Source organism: Macaca mulatta, chromosome 10, assembly GCF_049350105.2.
Source record: "Macaca mulatta isolate MMU2019108-1 chromosome 10, T2T-MMU8v2.0, whole genome shotgun sequence".
Classification (NCBI taxonomy): domain Eukaryota; kingdom Metazoa; phylum Chordata; class Mammalia; order Primates; family Cercopithecidae; genus Macaca; species Macaca mulatta.
The window spans coordinates 1,898,054-1,918,768 of NC_133415.1; positions in this window are offsets into that span (position 1 = coordinate 1,898,054).

A 20,715-nucleotide genomic window follows, 5' to 3' on the forward strand; every position below is an offset into this window, starting at 1 on the left:
CCGCTTCTGCAAGAGCGGCGGTTGGAGCTCTGGGGACATCCCAAGGCTGAGGCCTGTGACTCCTGGTGCCAGGCGGCCTGTGTGGGGGCTGAGCCCTCCTCCCCTCGCTGCCCACAGGGCTGTGCCCGAGGAGCTTTCCCAGCCAGCATCCACAGCCCACGGCTCCCTCCTGCTGGATTTTGAAAAATGCATCAATGCTCTCCTGTTGTTCGTACCCCAAACGGGGATCCCAGGATGTGTCGGGTAGGGTACGTGGAGGCAGGTCTCCCCCAAAGCTGCTCCGTGGAGCCCTTGCAGGGCTTGGTGCCAAACGCATTTGTTGAAACTGAGGCCAGTGTATCCTCTCAGTCAGCTTATTTTACTCAGCTCAGTACAGGAGTAACTCTGTGTTTACTGGTTCTTGGGCAGAAAAATAAATGAAAGAAGGCATGTGTGCTGTGTTTACCTGGCATCCAGCAAGCCACACACAATTAAAATCTCCTTGTGGGGTGCCGCCTGTCTGCAGAGCCTCCTGCTGGGCTCCTGTGTTACCCTCTCCTGGAAGCAGACAGGCAGGAGGTCCCTGGGGCAGGGGCCTCCCCGTTAGCACATCTGGTTACCTGCCACTTTCTTTTGATCTGTAATGTCATAGGGAAATAGCTTCACAAGCTAATTACTTTGCGATATTCACGGGGGAGGCATGGGGGCCTGCATCGTGCAGGCAACTGCAGCAGCCAATAAGTCTGGTCATGCTCCTCGATGAGCTCGGGCAGAAGGGGCTGGGCACAGCAGGGCCTCTGTCCTCACTCCAAGTGAGTGCAAGCAGAGATTTGTCCCTTAATACAGCACAAAAGGAGACTTTATATTTTGAATGTAAACTACATTATGTGAAATGGAATGAGTCCCCAGGAGTTGCAAATGTGCCCTCCAAGCTGGCATCCTCTGGGTGGCGGTGAGAGCCCTGGCTGTCAGGGTGCAGGGCACGTGCTCTTCCCGGGTGGCCTGGGGCCTGGTGCCCGGCTGAGACTCTCTTCCAGGAGACCCTCAGCCCCAAGTCTGCACAGAGTCCCACCCAGACAAGCAGGGCTTACGAGGGGGACTGTGGCCTGGGGAGACCCAGCGCTCCCCCACGCTGTGCATCCTGGATGTGGGTCTGTTCCGGGTTTCAGAGCAGTGAGCACCGTTACTAAGCATGGTGCACCCCCCATGGTGTCCTGGGACCCTCTGAGGCAAAGGGAAGGCTCAGCGCCCAGCCATTCCATCCTATCAGGGATTCAGTCGCAGGACAAGGGAAGCAGTGACCCTACCCGCAGGTGCTGGGTGACCACAGCCCATCCCTGGCCTCTGTCATTGCTGCGACCACCCAAGCCTGCCAGCTCTGCCTTCTCCTCCTGAAACCCTGACACGAGCAGAGGAAGGTCACTGCGGCAGCTTCACGGCGGCACAGCAGGCACCCTGTGAGGCTCAGGAGTCATCCCCGAGGGCCTGTGCTGAAGCTGCCATCAGGGGGGCTCACTGGGGCCTGGGCACTGGCAAGGAGGGAGGGTCCCTGCTCCTTTGCCCTGAGAGCTGGATCCACACGGGTGGTCCCTGCACCATGGGAACCCCTTCTGCGCACCAGCCCAGCCAGGGCAGCCTGGAAGAGCAGAACTGCAGCGCCCGTAGAGGGCTGCCCCCGACTCTGCATCAGGCGGGGTCCCCCACGGGCCCGCTGCTGTGAAGCCACCTCTGCCTATGCGGGGCTTGTCCGTCAACATCTCCAACATCAGCACCAATGCAATGATGTCCATCGGGTGCTTTGGGCACCATGGACCACTCAGGAGGAACAGCGAGGGCCCCACTGGCCCCCAGAGCTCCTTCCTCAAGACCCCTCCTCTCCATCTTCAGAAACACGGCCCTCACCGATGGCTGCGCTGTGCACGGGGCCTGCAGAGTTGTAAGGGGGCAGCTGGAGTCCTGCGTCAACTCCGCCCTTTCCAGGTGTGAGATGAGAAGGCACACCCAGCAGGGATGGGGGGAAGTGCTCAGGGCTCCTCAGTACAAGGTCAACAGAGAGGACAGTGCTCCAGCCACCAGCACCCGGACAGGGGCTCCAGAGAGTGAATCCCCTCCCGACCTCTCCTTCTCTGGGATTTCCCAATCTCTTAACTACCCACAAAGCAAAGGGCTCAGGTAGAAGGCACTGCATCCAGAGGCAGAGACAGAGGGAAGAGGTAGAGAGAGAACGTGCCCCACCTCCCTTTCAGAGCCACCCGGGCTGTGTGAAAGGTCCCACGGAGAGGCCCAAGGTGTGTAGATAGAGCAAGCAGCAGAGAGAACCGCTGCTCCTCCCTCCTCCACCCAGACCTCCAGGAGCTGACCCTGTAGTGGCTGGGAGAAATGGCCACCTTGGTGCCCTGAAGCGGGTGCTGTGCCTCTGTCTCCCTGCAGTAGAGCCCAGGGGGCAGGTCTCTGCAGAAACTCACCTGCCAGTAGCCCCAGATTCAGAGAGGAGCTCCTGCATCTGGACAGGCCACGGTGAGGGCAGCCAGGATGAGGGTTCCTTCCCCGGGGCCCGGATGGGCCAGCAGCAGGGCTGGACCTCAGTTTGCATAGGTTGCAGGGATATCCTGGGTCAGGGTGCAGAGCAGCTGTAGGGTCATACGTAAACAGAAGCTGCCGCCTGCAAAGCACATGTTGAAGGCAGTGGTTGAAAGCTTGGTGTTTGGAATGAAATGAAACAGGATTTGACCCCACCCTGCTACGCTGCAGCTCTGAAACCGCGCCACTTTCTCTCTCACCCCCCATTTCCCACCTAAGAAATGGAGATTACAAGCCCACTCCAGAGAACGGCCATGGGGGTTTCAACCAAAGAAAAACATGAAGGGCTCTGGGAGCCCAGGAAGCACTCAGAAATGATAGTTACAAATCTAGCTCCTTTTCCCTTTGTTGAAAGATACGCATTCAAGACAGGTGCAGTTGAAATAAAAAATTAAAAGGGACACCTTCAGATGCACCACAGAGCATGACTGTGCTGACAGAGGGGAGTGCCCCCTGCAGAGGCGCACTGACAGCGGCCGGACTTGCCTGGGAATGGGGGCCAGAGCAGGGTGGGAGCAGAGCAGAGCCAGGTATGCCTGTGCCGCCCAGGGGAGGTGATGTGGCAGGTGTGTGACCCGGGAGGGAGGTGGCCGCGTTGCTGTGAGCACAGGGCAGGGGCCCCGCCAGGATGGGGGACCGGATGTGAACACAGGAGAAACTGGGAGTGTGGATGAGGCCTTCGACTCTGCCACGACTCACCTTCATCTCAGGGACTGGATTTCCTCAGGCAAACGACGGCCTGGCTGGTGGACTCAGGTATCAATAACTGATGACTGAGCATCTGTGATGGGCCAGCACTGCCAGGCACCTGGGGTACATGAATGTCAAATGAGAAGGTTCTTGCCCTTCTGGAGCTCACAGTCTAGCAGGGCGAGGAGGAAAGAACAGACTCAACGCACACATTCCCCGGTCACCGAGAAGGGGACGTGTTTTGAACACAGTGAGGAGAGGGCAACCCGGGCTTGGTAGGTAAAGATCAGAAGGAGGGATCATGGTAGAGTCACACGGGGAATGAGATCAGGCTTCATTCACTAAAAAGGTGAGATTTGAACAAACTTGAACGAGAGTTTGATTAGTTAGCTATGGCTGCGTGACAACTTTCCCCAAAGTCAGCGGCTTCAAGCAACATACCCGACTATCTCACATTCTCTGTGATCAGGAGTCCCCGTGCCTTAGCTGGGCCCCTGCTCAGGGTCTGACAAGGCTGCTGTCAAGATGTCAGCCTGAGCTGTGGCCTCATCAGAGTTAGGGCTGGGGAGGAATCTGATTCTCTGCTAACTCAAGTCACTGGCAAATTTTGGTTCCTTGGGGTTGTAGGACTGAGGGCTGTGTTTTCTTGCAGGCAGCCAGCCCCAGGCTGCCCTCGGGTCTCAGAGGCCACCCTGTTTCTTAGAGTACTGAGTTCTCCAATGTGATGACTTTCTATTCTTTCTTTTTTTCTTTCTTTCTTTTTTTTTTGAGATGGAGTTTTCACTCTTGTTGCCCAGGCTGGAGTGCAGTGGCGCAATCTTGACTCACTGCAACCTCCACCTCCCGGGTTCAGGCGATTTTCCTGCCCCAGTCTCCTGAAAAGGTGGGATTACAGGTGTGCACCACCACACTGGGCTAATTTTTTGTATTTAGTAGAGACGGGGTTTCACCATGTTGGTCGGTCTGGTCTTGATCTCCTGGCCTCATGTGATCTGCCCACCTGGGCCTTCCAAAGTGCTGAGATTACAGGCGTGAGCCACCGCACCTGGCTGACTTGCTTTCTTAAAGCCAGAAAAAAGGGATGTGTGTGGAAGGTGGAGAGGAAGGGGAGAGAAAAAGATGGAAGCTCAATTCCATGTAACATAGTCACATACACAAGGGGTGGTGACCTTAACTGTGGGCTCTCCTTAGAAGTCGGCCCCAGGTGCTGCCCACACTGAAGGGGAGGGGTACACATGGGTGTGGCCAGGGGGCAGGAGATGGGGGTGACCCCAGAGTCTGTCTGCTGCAGAGAAGCTGAGACGCTTCCTAATAAAACACGGTCAGTCTGGGCAGCCGAGGGATGCTGTGGAATTAAAGTGAAGCAAACCTGGGGGCTGGTACTGGCAACATTCCTCCCTGAGCCTCCTCTCTCTGGTCCCCTGAGCCTCCTCTCTCTGGTCTTTCAATGTCTACAGAAGTAGAGGCTGCGTAAATGTAAGCAGGAAGGCCTCAGTGCTCATCCATCCCCAGGACGGTTCCTCCCTGGCAAGAGTCTGGGCCTCAGGGAGACGGTGAAGAGGCGCCAGCAGAGGAGCCTGCAGGACACACACAGGAACAGCCATGCTGGCCCCTGCAGCGGATACCATGGGGGGTGCGGAGACCCAGTGGAGATGCACTGACTGGGGTGCCCAAGTGTGACCCTATCATCTCTCCCTGAGTTTCTGGGGACCAAAGGAACCCACAATTCCACAACTGAGATGGCAGTAACATGACATCTATCCAATGGTAACTAGGAGTGTGATGTGACCTAGCCTTGCTTTTTTTTTTTTTGAGATGGAGTCTCGCTCTGTCCCCCAGGCTGGAGTGCAGTGGCGCGATCTCAGCTCACTGCAAGCTCCACCTTCCAGGTTCACACCGTTCTCCTGCCTCAGCCTCCCGAGTAGCTGGGACTATAGGCGCCGCCACCACCACGCCCGGCTAATTTTTTGTATTTTTAGTAGAGACGGGGTTTCACTGTGTTAGCCAGGATGGTCTCAATCTCCTGACCTCGTGATCTGCCTGCCTCAGCCTCCCAAAGTGCTGGGATTAGAGGCGTGAGCCACTGCACCTGGCCTATCCTTGCTATTTTATAAGCTTTATTGAGATGTAGTTCACACACCATATAATTCAACCATTTAAAGCATACAAACCAATCATTTTCAGTTTATTCATGGACACGTGCAACTCTCACCACAGGTAAATTTTAGGGTATGTTCATCACTCTGGAAAGAAACCCCATGCACTTCAGCAATCACCCTCCCTACTCTACCTCACCCCAGGTTCCCAGTCTCAGCTCTCGGAAAACAGTAATCTACTTTCTGGCTCCATAAATGCCTCTGTTCTGGACATTTCATATGAATGGACTCACACAGCATGTGACCTTTGGTGACTGCCTTCTTTTATTTCGCATAACTTTTTGAAGGTTCAAAAGCTGCAGCATGCATCACCAATTCACTCCCTTTTACTGCTGCTAAGATGCTCTTGTATGAATATGTGGCATCTTGCTGTCCACCCGTCCTTGGATGTGCACCTGAGCTGTTTCCATGTTTCAGCTGTTGGTTGTGAAGGGTGCTGCTAGGAACATTCACGTGCCAGTTATGTGTGGACGTGTTTCCAGTTCTTTTGGGCACCGTATCTTTGTTGATCTGCATCCATGTGCTCAACCCTGAGGTTTATGAACCACAAAACTTGAAAATACCTCTTGTAGGTTCCATGACTGAAACCTGCTTTCTTGCTAACCTGAAGGTGACTGTGTGGTGACCGAGCTGCACGTTCACACTCATAGCTACAGCCATTTTGATGACGGGTCTCCAACACGCCACAATTTGAGCCAAAAGAACCTTGGCCTCCGCACTGCAAATCATTTCACTCTATTGCCGAGATGTGACTGGGGAGACAATTATCTCAGCATCAATCACAGATAATGATGGAAGGCAGGCCAGTGCCCTGGGGCATCCTCAGAGCTGGAGATGGTAGGGGCTGTCAGATTAAATTAGGTTTTACAACTCTTGAAGCTAAATCGGGATCTGAGCAGGAAAATCAACTTTTCGCTCTCAGATACGTGAGGTGTTTATTGGGGAGATTACAATGTCCATCTGATTTGAACTATCCCTACAGATCTTATCTTCTGCCTGTAAGGCCGAGAGCCTGAGCCAATGGTGTGACTTTGCTCACGTGGGATTAAACAAAAGCTCCCAGTAAAGGTTCATACAGGTAGACGCTGCTGGTTACCTTCCCGCTGAGTTTCCATTCCCGCACCCTCCTTCCCAATGGATCCTGACTTTGTTTAGCTGTCCACACAGCCAACGCCTCAGGGGAAGCCAACCTCTCACCTTGGTGCAGCGATGGGGCGCAATGATCCAAGTGACTCTAGTTCCCCTTGCCGATGGGGAGAAACAGGCATGTGACCCAGCTCTGACCGGTGAGATATGGCGGGAGCTCCACTCTAGGGGTTCAAGGAAGTTTCCTCACTCCGAGGAGATGCTTACAAGAAGAGACGGTCCTTCCTGAATCTCTGAATGTTTTGCATCTGGATGTAATGCCTGGAACTGTTACGGCCATCTTTCTCCCAGCCTGAGGATGAAACCCAATGGAAGATGCAGAGGAGAGGGGAGGACCTGGACCTTGGCTCACATCTTTGTGCTGCTTGATCAGGCGCCGGAAATCCACCCTACATCTTACCTCTGAACTTCCTGTCTTCTGAGATGCTTTCTGTGGCAGATTAAATACGGTCATATATTCTTTGCTGCTCCTCCTATCAAGAATTGGGGTCTTCTCCCCACCCTCAAATCTCAGTCGGTGACTTGCTTTGACTCCTAGAATGTAGTGGGAGTAACACTGTGTGGTTCTGAGTCTTGGCCTTAAAAGGCCCCTACTCCTGCTGTCTTAGATGCTTCCGTAAAGAAGTCTTATGTAGCTTCTGTGAGGATGAAAGACCCATGGAGGAGAAGGTTCTGCTGGCTAAGAACCTTCCTCTCCATGGGTCTTTCATCCTTAAAGAACAGTTCCCAGCGAACCTGCCAGCTAAACACAGCCACATACCTGAGCCCAGGCAAGAAGATTCACCTAGGAAACCTGGATTCATGAGAAATGATAAATTGTGGTTATTTTAAGCCAGTAAGTTTTGGGATGGTTTGTTACACAACAAAATCTAACGGACACGCTTTCCTTATTGTTCGGGCCGTTATGAGTCTGCGTTGTTTGTTCCTTATTGGTAGAAGCATCCTACTGGGAACAGTCGTCCAGCCCAGGCTCCAACTCAAGGCAGAGTTTTCTCCTACAGAATCTGGCTGCTGCCACTCTGTTGATGGGGAGCTGATGTCTCCTCAGAGCAGGCTGTCATTGCCGAACTACATCTTTCTCTTTTGAAAATGCTGGTGTGTATTGAGCAGAGCCCTCCGTGTCACGCCCACGAGTTTGCCTGCTCACCTAAGCATCACAGAGTGAACCGCGCCTGTGTTTCCTTCTGCAGAGCAGCCAGGGCTTGCTTCTCCCCTAGCCTTTTCATCTCCTCTGTGGCCTCCTTCCTGAGGGTGAGCTCACGGGGCCTACTCAAGGTCTTATGACCAGGAGGCTACCACAGGAAACCCCAAATCTTGCAGTGTGAGAGACATGTTTACTGAGGCCTGGGTTTATGTTCTTAAGATCCGACGAGCTCCTTAAAAAATTATTTTTAATAAAAGTATTTTATACTGTTAAGTAAAACAGAAATGAAGCGAATTCTGGAGAAAAATGTCAAAGCATATGTATAGAAAAAGTCCTCCATTTTTATAATTAGTGCTAACATAAACACAACACTGACTGGGCACAGAGTGCCGGGCACCATTCTCTGCAGAGGTCACAGAACAGTGCCCTCTGGTCTTTCATGATGGTGCTTTCCAGAGCTGATTCTGTTGCATGAAACCTGAGACATGTTTGTCATCGACTACATGACATTTAAACCTAACATTTTATAATACGCATTTTCCACAATTATTAAAAAAACTTTCAATATAACTTTTTAAAGCCTCCATCGTATTCTGTTTCACTCTTTGATGGTTAGACACTTAAGCTTTTCCCTACACCTCATTTTCATAAACAGTGCTGGATTCACCGGCTCATTCATTCCTCCAATCAAGAAATAAAACTATACCAGCTACACTGCCAGGGATTTCGTGATAAACCGAGCTTGGCCTGGGCCTCTTGGGGCCTAAAGCCAGCGAGAGGCCGGCAGGAAAGCAATCGGGTGCCTGGGGCCAGGCTTGGGGAACTGACCTGCTGGAGGGGCTGATGGCCCCATGAGGGTGGCCTGCTGGTGGCAGTCACGGGGAGAGGGTGGTGGGGCAGGTGGGCCATGACAGAAGCTGATGAGGGCTTGAGGACCGTGAACCCAGCAGCCTGGAGGGCGGGGGTCAGGGTCAGCATTAGGGCCCAGGCGGGGTCATGAAGGGGGCCGGGATGGCACCACTACCGTGAGCCCTGCAGCCCTCTCCCTGTGACTGCCTCCTGGAGGTCAGGGTCAAGGTCAAGGCCCAGGAGGGGTCAGCAGGGGGATGCAATGACACCATGGCCACGTGCCCACCTGGCAGCCTAGGGGCAGGAAGGGTGGGGACACAGGGCAGCAGACAGTGCGCTGGGCACAGGGAGGATGGCAGGGTCAGCAACCCTCTGGGCTACAGACCTCAGCTCAGGCGGACACAGCCAGCGGCCCGCACCGGCGGGAACAGCACGCCCCGGCGTCTGACGCCCTGAGTAAACGTCCCGGCGCGAGCAGAAAGGATGACGGGAAGGGGGCGGGGCTAGAGTCACGTGCACCCGCGATGGACGACGGGAAGGAGAAGGCGCCCGTGAGCCGCTTCTCCTCGCGGGGCAGCCAGGCCTCGGCATGGTGGCCTTAGGGGCTGGGCCGGGAGCCCGCGTAGAGGAGGAGGAGGAAGCGGCGGTGATCGTCCCGAGGGCTCCGCGGAGTGCGCACTCACCGCCCGGGCCCTCGGGAGGCAGCCCCGCTCTCCACTCCCGGCCCCTGGGAGGCAGCCGCCGCTCTCCACTCCCGGCCCCTGGGAGGCAGCCGCCGCTCTCCACTCCGCACCCGCAGGACCGCCATGGACCCGGTCGCTCTGCGCGGGAGCTGCAGGTGAGGCGGACTTGGCTGTGGGCCGTGGGTCGTGGGCCGTGGGCTGTGGTGGGGTCGCCCGTCCGCAGCTGGGCGGGACACGTGCCTCGCAGGCCGGACCTCTCGGTGCCCGCGCCCTGGGCACACCCTGTCTCCGTCTCCGTTACCCCCGTCACCCCCTTCTCGCCCCTAAAAATCTCGCGTCGGCCTGTGACCTGGATGGACTGGAGCAGCCCAGGGACGGCGCATTCGCTTCCCAAGTCCGCGGCTGAGGAGCGAGGCCGGGTCCGGAGCTAAGGAGCCGGGAGGAAGCGGCCGGGCTCCTGACCCTACACGGAGGTCATCTCGGAGTAGCGGGATGAAGGGCGGCGTGATGGACTGTTCTGGCTTTGCTAAATCTGCTGTAAAAAGGAATGCATGACTTCCATCAGGAGGGAAGACACTCTGAGTGAGAGGCAGCTGGCCTGGAGGGGCCGGCCCAGGCCATTCCCGACCCAGGCAGAGCGTCTGCGCCGGTGCGAGGGGCAGAGGTGAGACCCGGTGCCACCCGAGAGTGCGCTCCAGGAACCTGCAGCTGCAGGCACCGTTGATCCTCCACTGGAGCCGGCTTCCACCAGGAGTGGGGAGCACATGGGAGACTCTGACGCTCCTGTGATGGCCCCATTACTCCGTGCCTGACTCCTCACCCTACAGACCACCTATACTGGCTCTTCGTGAATTTCCCTCGGACCCTGTTTCTAGCCTGGCTTTGTCTGTGAAACTGAAGGCAGCCTGGGGAAAACGTGCAGTTTCTACAGGACATGAGCTGGTGACTTACATAATGGCTTATATAAGCCCCAAACGCAAATAAGCTAGAATTCCCCTGGCCCATCAGAGGCCCATCATGAAGCTCCTTGTTCCATCAAATGAAGTGTGAGAAGCCCATAAACATTTAGCATCGAGCTTCTCTCTGATGCAGGAGGGAAAGCAGCAGAAAGGAAGGCACCCGGGAGACCCAGAGGAGCATCTTTGTTTACCCAGCGTGGCTCTGTGGTCCTCCTGCCCTTTCTCACCGCTGGGCTGGGGTAGACAGCAGCCCACCACCAGCATCCTAAAATACAGACGGTAGTTCTGCTCTGCTTGCGGTGGCTGGAGGTCAGGACGCCAGGCTGAGGGCAGCCCGCAGATGGGGGCTGGCTCTTTCTTCCAGAGGAAAAATAGGGAAACATTCACTTCATTGCATAAATGAGTCCCAATTTGCATTTTACTGTATCGCAAAACCCAAAGGCCTTACTTTAGTATCTGATTTAGGCAATCACAGTTTCAGTAGCTTTTATTTTAGCAATATCAGAGTATTTTACCGACAGAATGGCATAAAACTGACAAGCAAATTAAAAATGGAAAATTAACTCCAACTGGTCATCTTCCAACTGCCATCAGTAAACAAGAGGATGAAGGTCAGAGAGATAATGTGTGTTCACGAGGGGAGTGTGTTTGAAAGGACCATAAGCGGTTGCAGTTGCCGTTGGAATCAAGATAATCTACTTTGTCTCACCAGGCGTTTTACTGGTATTTGTTTTACATTAGATTGGGAGTGGGATCCATTCCAAATGATGGTTTTAATCTTAGGAAACATAAGTTGAAAATTGCTAGCCAGAGTGCTATTAAGAGGTATACACACCACTGAATTTTATACAATCCAGTTCCGTTTTCTTTTCCATTTCTAAGTTTCTCCCTTGGCAGGTCTCCTCTTCATTTTGTGGGTGTGCCAGGATTGGAGGCTGGGGCTGCCTGGTGAAAGGATAGAGATTTCCTTTGCAGAGACTGGAAGGACAGGGAGTGTAGAAAGTTGCTAGGGGGTGAATTGTGTTCCTTCCCAGGTTAATATGTTGAAACCCTCAGCCTCAATGTGACTATATTTGAAGATGGGCCTTTAGGAGATAACGGAGGTTAAATAAGGTCACTGGGGTTGGGCTCTGATCTGATGGGACTGATGTCTTTGCATGAAGAGGAAGAGACACCAGTGGGGCTCTTGTCTGAGGAAAAGGCAGAGGGAAGCCACAGTGAGAAGCCACGGAGAGAGGCCTCAGGAGAAACCAGCCCTACCAACACCTTCATCTTGGATTTCTGGCCTCCAAAACGGTAAGAAAATGAATGGCTGCTGTTAAGCCGCCTGGCCTGTGGTGCTTTGTCACTGGAGTCCCGGCAGGCACATACAGAAGTTAATGATGGAGACGAAGAGAAGATGAACTGGGATGTGTCTCCGTCAACCCTCAATTGTCCAAAGACTTAAACACAGAACTGAGCAGGGTGGGGATAGTGTCCTCGTTTTGCTGCCCTGGGAGAAAGCTGGCTTAGGCAGTCGCGAGAGGGCGGCACCACATCCAGGGTGGCCTGTAGGGGTCACATGGTGTTGGAGTTCTGAAGAGCCAGCAGTGCTGGGGCTCCATTTGGTGGGCCCGACTATCACATCGTGATGGAGGGTAGGGGGCAGGGGAATGGCAAGTCCTCTGCGTTCTCTGTGTTGCTTGTCCAGACTCTGTGCTGCCTGACTGCAGGATCTCAGTACCACAGCCACCTGGAGAAAGGCCCCAACTCTTCTCCTCAGCCCCGTGGGGGTGCAACTCTCGGAACCCCCGGAGAAGGGCCCTCCCCACCTTTGCCTTCCATAACCTCCAGACCTGGCTTTCTGGATCTCCTCCTGCTGGGATTAAGCCAGATCACTTGGAGCCAAATCACTAACTGTCAAATCACCTAAAACTAATTGGCTTAATTATCAATTTGCCTAATGGTATATTTAACTAAAATCTATATTTATCAAATTTACATTGCCCACATGACAGAGCAATTCCAGCTCCATCTGAGGTTCCGCATCGATTCAGTTGTCGTCTTCTGTGTTTGCTTGTTCTTGACGATGTCACAAAGTTTTAGCTGGTCTAAGTATATTTCTGTCTCATTTTAATATTTCAGTTAAGAATTGGTTAAATTTGTATTCACCTTATAAGTGAATATAAGTAAGAGTTGATCACCTTTGTATTGACCTGGTAAGGTTTTGAGACGCCTTTTTGTCCCCTTTGTGAACTGTATTGTTTGTTTGCTTGTTTCTTGAGACAGTGTCTCAGCTGTGTCAGGCAGGTTGGTGTGCCATGGCGCAGTCATGGGTCACTGTGGCCTCGACTTTTCAGGCTCAAGTGATTCCCCTTCCACAAGTAGCTGGGATCACAGGCGTGCGTCACCATGCCTGGCTAATTAAAACAAAAAAATTTTTTTTTTTCAGTAGAGACAGGGTCTCACTACATTGCCCAAGCTGGTTCTTTTTCTCTTAAGATTGTACTGATTTCCTTTTGTTTTCAGCAGTTTGATTATGATGGAAATAAACATTAGTTTTCTCTGTGTTAATTGAGTTTGAGATTGACTGAATTTCTTAAATCTGTGGGCAGATATAGACGTGCTTGGCCGTTCTCTTTTCAAACCAGCCTTTCTTCTGTTTCCTCTCCCCAGACCTTCTGACTGATGGGGCAGCAGGGGGAGGGGTCATCTGTCAGAATCTGATAATCAGGTCATTTTTATTTATTTTATTTTATTTTTATTTTTTTGAGATGGAGTTTCGCTCTTGTTGCCCAGGCTGGAGTGCAGTGGCACATTCTCTGCTCAGCACAACCTCCACCTCCTGGGTTCAAGCGATTCTCCTGCCTCAGCTTTCCGAGTAACTGGGATTACAGGCATGCACCACCACGCCCAGCTAATTTTGTATTTTTAGTAGAGACGGTGTTTCTCCATGTTGGTCAGGCTGGTCTCGAACTCCTGACCTCAGGTGATCCACCCGCCTCAGCCTCCCAAAGTGCTGGGATTACAGACGTGAGCCAGTGCGCCTGGCTAATTGGGTCATTTTAAATCCTATTGTGAAACGATATGATGGGGCAGCAGGGGGAAGGATCATCTGGTCAGAATCTGATAATCGGGCCATTTTTAATCCTACTTAATTGCAAAATGATACGAATTATGTCATGTAAGCATTTTAGTCTGACTTAAAGTATATAACTGCTTGCTTTTATTTAAAAGATAATAAATACTTACTAAAGGAAACGCCATAGAACTGAAACAAGAAACAGGTGGCCCTGTAGATCCAGAGAAAAGTATCATTTAAAAGTTTAGATCAAAGGGATTTTAAAAATATCTTACAGTAGAACCAGACATTAAATTCACACTTCTCTCTCATCTGCCCCAGTGTTTACTCTGTTAGAAGTCTTCTTCAGGAATGTCTTTACTTAACATCCTGTCACCAAGGAGCTGCCTCTGCCTCCACATGGAAGCCAGCACTGGGGTCCCCCTCGCCTCCCGCCCCTTTAACGTCCTTGCTAGGAGGAGCATACGGGCCATCATGGCGGACACTCCGTGGTGAGGAGGAGGCCCTGCTCTTGGAGCCTGCTCTAGAAACGCTTGCTAACTGTGGGTCCAGGAATTTGATTCCTGACAGAGATTCTCTCCTTGACCAAACTCCACGCAGGCCCCCTGAACTTCTCAGTGAGACCTCAGCTTTTGGACTTCTGTGGTTGTCTCTGCCTTGTCCGCTTTTGGCAAGAACCCCCACCCTAGATAACTGGTCAGGAGATCCCGCCGTCCCCAGTTGATGCTGCTCACTTCGGCAAGAATCTCGTTGGGTTGGTTTCGTGAGAACCCCCTGAGCGCGGTGTTTTGTCTTGGTAATTTCCCATTCCCTGCCCCCATGCTGCTCCTTGACTGTGATCCCCTTACTCCTGCTGTCTTCACAGCTGAATCGGGTCTCTCTCCCCCTATTCAGGAAGGGCTGAGTAAAATCTGCTTTTACTGCTTTGACTACTGCCCAGCTCTGGTTTTCTTTGACGTCTCCCTATAGCCTGGTCTTCCAGGCCATGTTTAAACCACTTTCTCATTCACGAAGGGATGGCCTGGGGTTTCCTCCTTATGTCTGCAGGGAGCACTGAGGGCTTCAACCAGTAAAAAGACGAAGTGACCATCTTTCTATAAAGAACCTTTTCTTTTACTAGATTCTCAGAAATAAGGAGTCTGTGGTAGATGTGTCTAGATTCTTGGATTAATACAGTATGATTTTTGTTCTTTTATTTTGTTTGCCCATTTGCAAGCAGATACAGTTTCCTGCAAACTCATCCAAGAGTATCATAGTGACCCAGTCCTGTTCTTCCTCTGACTTAATCTGTAAACCCAGGATTCTAAGATGACTTTTCTTGGATTCGTAGAAACCTAACAGGAAAACCCCTTAGCTGCTTCATAGCCTTCTCCCATCTCCAGTCCTGTAATTAGGCTCAAACTCCCAACCACGCAGTTGTTCGCCGCCCTGGCCTGGCTTCCTGAGGCTGCGGTCTTGTTCCCAACCTGAAGGACGCTCCTGCTCCCACGGCCCCTGTCCCCACTCCTGGGGCTCCCTCGGCCCCTGTCCCCCTCCTGGGGCTCGCTTGACCCCTGTCCCCACTCCCGGGGCTCCCTCGGCCCCTGTCCCCCTCCTGGGGCTCGCTTGACCCCTGTCCCCACTCCCGGGGCTCCCTCGGCCCCTGTCCCCCTCCTGGGGCTTGCTTGACCCCTGTCCCCACTCTTGGGGCTCCCATGGCCCCTGTCCCCCTCCTGGGGCTCGCTTGACCCCTGTCCCCACTCCTGGGGCTCGCTTGGCCCCTGCCCACCCTCCTGGGGCCCCCATGGGCCCTGCTCAACCTCTGGGGATTACCTCAGCCCCTTGCCCACCCTCCCGGGGAACCCACGGCCCCTGCCCACCCTCCCAGGGTGCCCTTGGCACCTGCCCACCCTCCCAGGGGCTCCCTCGACCCCTGCCAACCTTCCTGGGGGCACCCTTTGCCCCTGCCCACCCTCCTGGGGCTCCCTGGCCACCTGTGTCTGAGTTGGTCTCTGCTCAAAATCCCCTTCAGAGTCTTTTTCTTAAAGAGCCAGACCTCAATTCCATTCTTTACAAACACTGGGAAAGCCTCACATGCAGGCCGAGCGTCCTATCCCACTTCCCCTCGCTTTGGCACAGGCATTCTTTGGTCCTTTGGAAGGTGCATATCAAATCATGACAGCAAAACATGAAGACGAAAATTTAAACCAAAGGAAGACTGAGCCTGCAAAGCTCTTGCCCTGCACTCCCTGTGGTCCCGGCCCTGTCTGGCAGCTCCTGAGGGCTGTGCAGCTCCATTAACGCCGCGAACGCCCAGTGCTGGGTTAATGTTGCTGTGCACTGGGGGCTGTCGTAAACATTTTCTTTAGAAGTCCATTTGGTTCCTGTAGTTTGGTAACAGCAACACACAGGGCTGGAAAACTGTCACGAAGGCAGACAATTACCCGGCTTCTGTCCGGAAGATAAGTTGAGGATTATGAGGATTTGGTGTTTTGGGAGGTTTACCTTGAGGAAATCTATCAAACAGCAAACATCGTTAGCAAAATGAAATGTTCTTCACGCCAGTGAAAGGCCGGCAGGTAAATCAGTGCTCCTGCTTGCGTGGGTATCTCATGGCTGCGAGGAAGACACCAAATTTAAAAAAGAGGAGGAAAGGAATTAAATTGGTTCTTCAGGTATACTCTGTGTCAGCTACAATTTAAAGAATAATGAAGCATATCTTATTGCAGAGGTTAAGAGATTAGCAGTCCCTTAATTATCACAGATATGTACTAACATCCCTTCCAGGCTCCTAAGTAAATCCTTTAACTGAATCGTCTGGCTCCACTCTATGTGGTTACGAAAATCACTTAATACAATAGAAGACGTCTTTTAAGCGTATGTGTGCCTGTATTTGCTGCCTGCTGTTACACAAATTAATTTTCTCACATTTGACCTGCCTGACCCTACATACCTCGTTAAACGTCACGCTGAGCGGGGTGCGACGGGGACCGGGCAGATGGGGTTGTGCGGTCACGCGGGGACTCCTGTGGGGACAGGCCAGCTGTGCTGGCCCTCAGTGCGGCCACAGGCAGGCTAATGAAGATGCTGCCAAGGACGGAGAATATCACGAAGACAGGGAATGCTGCCTTCCAGCTCCTCTGCGTGTTCCCGGTGCCTGGGAGGGTTTGGGTGTGGCGTCTTCTTACAAACACTATTAAGCTTGTCAAGAAAATTAAGTTATCATAAATAAGGTAATAGCAGAGGTCAAAACGTGTTGGCTGCTGAGGCGAGTATAGAGAAATGCAGGATGTTGCTTCTTAAGACTAAATCATAAATAAGAAGACTTAACAAAAGAGGGAGGTGCAGGGAGTGACAGTGGCAAAACAGCTTCAGAGTCATCAACATGAAGGCTGTGGGACCTGTGGGTGTGGCCACATGTACCTCAGCGTCAACCACAGAGCCAGATGGCTGCTCCATGGCCCTTGAGGCCCAGGGCCTTCCCTCCCTTGGGTGCAGATGTGGTGACTGGGAGCGCGGTGTCCCCAACTTCTTACTGTTAGCCCCAGGCCATGGGGTCTGGGTGTGGGGGACACTCACCCCCTTTAGCCTCGCTCCCCCAACTCCCTCCGCCTGGTCCTGCACTCGGCTGGCCAGGGCAGAGGGTCCCACAGAGGACTCCAAGGCAGTTGGCCTGGAGCCCGGCTTCATCTGCTGCACTTTGCTTCAGAGCCCACACCTGTCTCTTCAGGGCTGAAGCTGGTGTCAGCTGGACTGTCCCTGGCAACCATTGCTTAATGACAGATAAAACAGGACTCATGCAAAACAAACACCAAACCAGAAAATATTTGCTCCTTTGCTGTGACTGTGGCTGCAGAGTGTGAATTTTCACCTGAGCGGGAGCAGGGAGGTCCCAGGCCAATGTGGAAACTTCATCTGTTGCAGGAGCAGAGTTCCTGGTGGTGACTACATGTTTCCGTCTTCTGTTTTTGTTAATTACATAGAATTTGTGTAATCCGTCAATACCTTTAGGAAGAATGTTAAAGACAGGTCTCACCTGCACTTCGGGCAGCCAGGGCGCTCCATCCCACAAAGCCTAAAGCCTCCTTGGTTCCCTGACCCGTGATCTCGTCCAGGCCCAGAGCCATGGGCCTAGGGGGTGGACCGCGAGTTCGCTCAAGAGTCCCACTTCAGGGAGGGACACAGCCTTGATTATGGGTTACATAATCCATAGGGAAACCACGAGTGCCCAGGCTTTGAAATCAGACTGCACGCTTGGGTCTGGTACTCGACGCGGAAGTGATCACTCACACATGAATGTCACAGGTTTGCTGCCTGCAGGGAACTTAAGCCCGAGTGAGGAGAGAGGCGCAGAGATGGGGACACGCCTGGGTGGGGGAGAGAGAGGCGCAGAGATGGGGCCACGTGAGCCTCATTCATGCTGAAGGCCAGCTGCATCGGCTTCCCGGGGTGGCCACCACAAGAGGCCACAGACGGCGTGGCTTAAACAATGGAGACTGATTTTCTCACTGTTCTGGAGGTGGCTTTCTCTTGGGGCCTCCCTCCTTGGCTTGTGGACGGCCAAGGGCTGTCACATGGCCTCCCCTCTGTGTGTGTCCTGCCTGTGACCACATCTTCCCTCGGATGGAATTTCCAGTGATGGGTGGGGGCCCACCCTGATAACCTTAACACTGTCATCTTCGAAGAGGAGACCCTATTTCCAAGTCAGGCCACAGTCACAGTACTGGGAGTTGGGACTTTAACATCTTTTGGGGGCACGATTCAGTCTGTACACCCATGGAGAGGCTCTCTGTGTCATCTTTGGCTGGCAGGCTCGATACATCTTTCAGGGCTTCAGAGGGAGAGCCGGGATGTGTGTCTGCATCTGGGAAGCTCTGGAAAGATGTGGGGCTTCGGTTCCCTGTTGGAGGAAGAGCAGAGTGTGCCGGGGTTGGGTAGGTTGGGAGGTGGAGGCGAGGAGGGCTGATGGTTGCCTGCTCGGAGGCTGTGTGAACGGCAGGGCCTGAAAGTTGGCACGGATGAGAAACAGACAGCCAGGCCTGCCCCTGCCTGGAGCCCCCACACTCCTCTGTTCTCTGAAATCTGTTAGAGCCTCGGTTGCTGGCTTGCTTTCACCTGGCATTTTCTCCTTCACACGGGCCGTGCTGTGGTCGGCCTGCGCTTCCTTGGCCATGCTCTGCTTCCCACGGACTCACGCTCATCTGATGCGTGATGCTTTCCTAACGGGTTTCTAGCAGGTCCTCCAGAGACAGGACGGGAAGCAGGGTGTTCTCTTCTATCAGCCGCTCGTGGAGAGTAACAGGTGCACTTGGCCTCCTCCTGCTGTGGGTGCAGTTCAGCCGTGGGGAGTCGACTACACGGGCCTATCCAGACGCCCTCCATCCACAGGCAGGGGTGTGGGTGCAGGGCCTATCCAGACACCCTCCATCCACAGGCGGGGTGTGGGTGCAGGGCTCTCGGCCTCAGCCAGGGTTGGGCCAATGCAGTGAGCCTGCGAGGGGGAAGTGGGACCCGGGACAGACTGACTTTCTGCGTTTGCCCGTTATGCCATCTCCTGCTCGTATGCCACTGGCCTTCGCCCTCCTTCCTCGTTAGTATGGGATTGAGATAACTGTGGGTCAGGACTGATGGCCTCTGTGTCCAGATGCAGAGTGGGCCTGCTCCGTGAGCCAGCTAGAGATGGTCGTGCTGGGCTGACACAGACCCAATGTCGCCAGGCGTGGGCTCCTCCAGGAACTGCCAGGGGCATCTGGTGGATGTATCCGCAGGTATATGGGCACGGCCCCCTTCCTTGTGGCCGTTTATTTCATTAAAGCACTGGGCATGAAAAATTAGGATAAAATATCTTCACATTGAGAACTAAAAATAAAATCCTAAGCCCCCCAACAGACTGAACAGACCCTGACTTGACCATGGGGATCCCAGAGGAACCTCAAAAACTGAGTTCCCAGCTATAATGAGACAAGAGGTCAGACATGCCTCATGCTATAGACAGCAACTGATCAGCATCGGTGTTAAAATAGAGATCAGACAGCCAGCAGAACGGACCCTTGTGGTCTTGGGATACCAAGTGAAGAACAGAGTCTGAGGCCAGGTCAGGCACGGGTTAGGTCATGCACCCCTAAGCTGAAAAAGCAAACTGTGTTTCAACTGGAAAAGCAAAAACTGTGTTTCAGCTGCCACAGGGTTTTAGTGTTTCTTTTCTAACAGCTCAACAGTCACTGGACTTCCACGGTGTGAAACAATTCCAGCTTGTGAGCTGTCAGACGGTGATGGACTCCCTTGCTCCACCAGCCATGGCTACAGCTTTGACTGGTCAAGAGGCTGATTGCAGTAACTTTCTTCTGGTAGGAGACGCAGACATGACTGGATCTGGCCGGTTTACGGAGGCTGCACCCTGAGGGCCGTCGTGTCCCGCTTGCCTTTTGACCTACAGAGCCTAATATAATGCGTTTAAATGTTGCGTCTCCACCTGCAAGTGACAAGGGATGCGTGGAATATGCATGTTTGCTTACCACGCATGTGTGACTCCCCCCATCGTGAATATTCCTAACTCCTGTAACCTGTTACATACTTATCCTTGACCCACCGTTCGACATAAAGCCCTGTTTCGCCCTCCCCTCCCTGTTTCGCCCTCCCCTCCCTCAAAGCACCAACTTTGACTTTGGCCAGAGACTACGCTTCCCAGCCTGTCAAAAAAGCCACCTCACAGACGATACCCTTATGAAAAGCAACGTCTGCTTTGTAAATTTATAATTTTTAAAAGTACTTATTTGGTGATGAGGATGGGATTCAAACCCAAGCATGCATGAACACTAGGATAGGATACTTACTGTGAGGATGGCCTTTACTTTAACTTCCTCTGAGTTGCTTAGTGAGGAAGGAGGCCAGCCTCTGTCCTGCGGAGGCCCTGCGCGTGGGTTATAAGGATCCCGTGGTGTTCTGGTGAAATCTGCAGAGTTCAGCTGTCGGTACGGACAAGGGGGGCATGCCAGTCCTGTGCTCACCCCCAAACAAGGGCCACGAGAGATCGCAGTGGCACCTCCCTTCCTAACACCTCCTACACTGCCCCCCACCCCAGACTCACATGCCCAGGTGTCACAGGGCCTCCTACTCCCCCCACCCCGGACTCACCTGCCCAGGTGTCACAGGACCTCCTACTCCCCCCGCCCCAGACTCACCTGCCCAGGTGTCACAGGGCCTCCTACTCCCCCCGCCCCAGACTCACCTGCCCAGGTGTCACAGGGCCTCCTACTCCCCCCGCCCCGGACTCACCTGCCCAGGTGTCATAATGCCTCCTATACTGCCCCCCACCCCAGACTCACCTGCCCAGGTGTCACAGGGTCTCCTACACTGCCCCCCACCCCAGACTCACCTGCCCAGGTGTCACAGGGCCTCCTACACTGCCCCCCACCCAAGACTCACCTGCCCAGGTGTCATAATGCCTCCTACACTGCCCCCCACCCCAGACTCACCTGCCCAGGTGTCA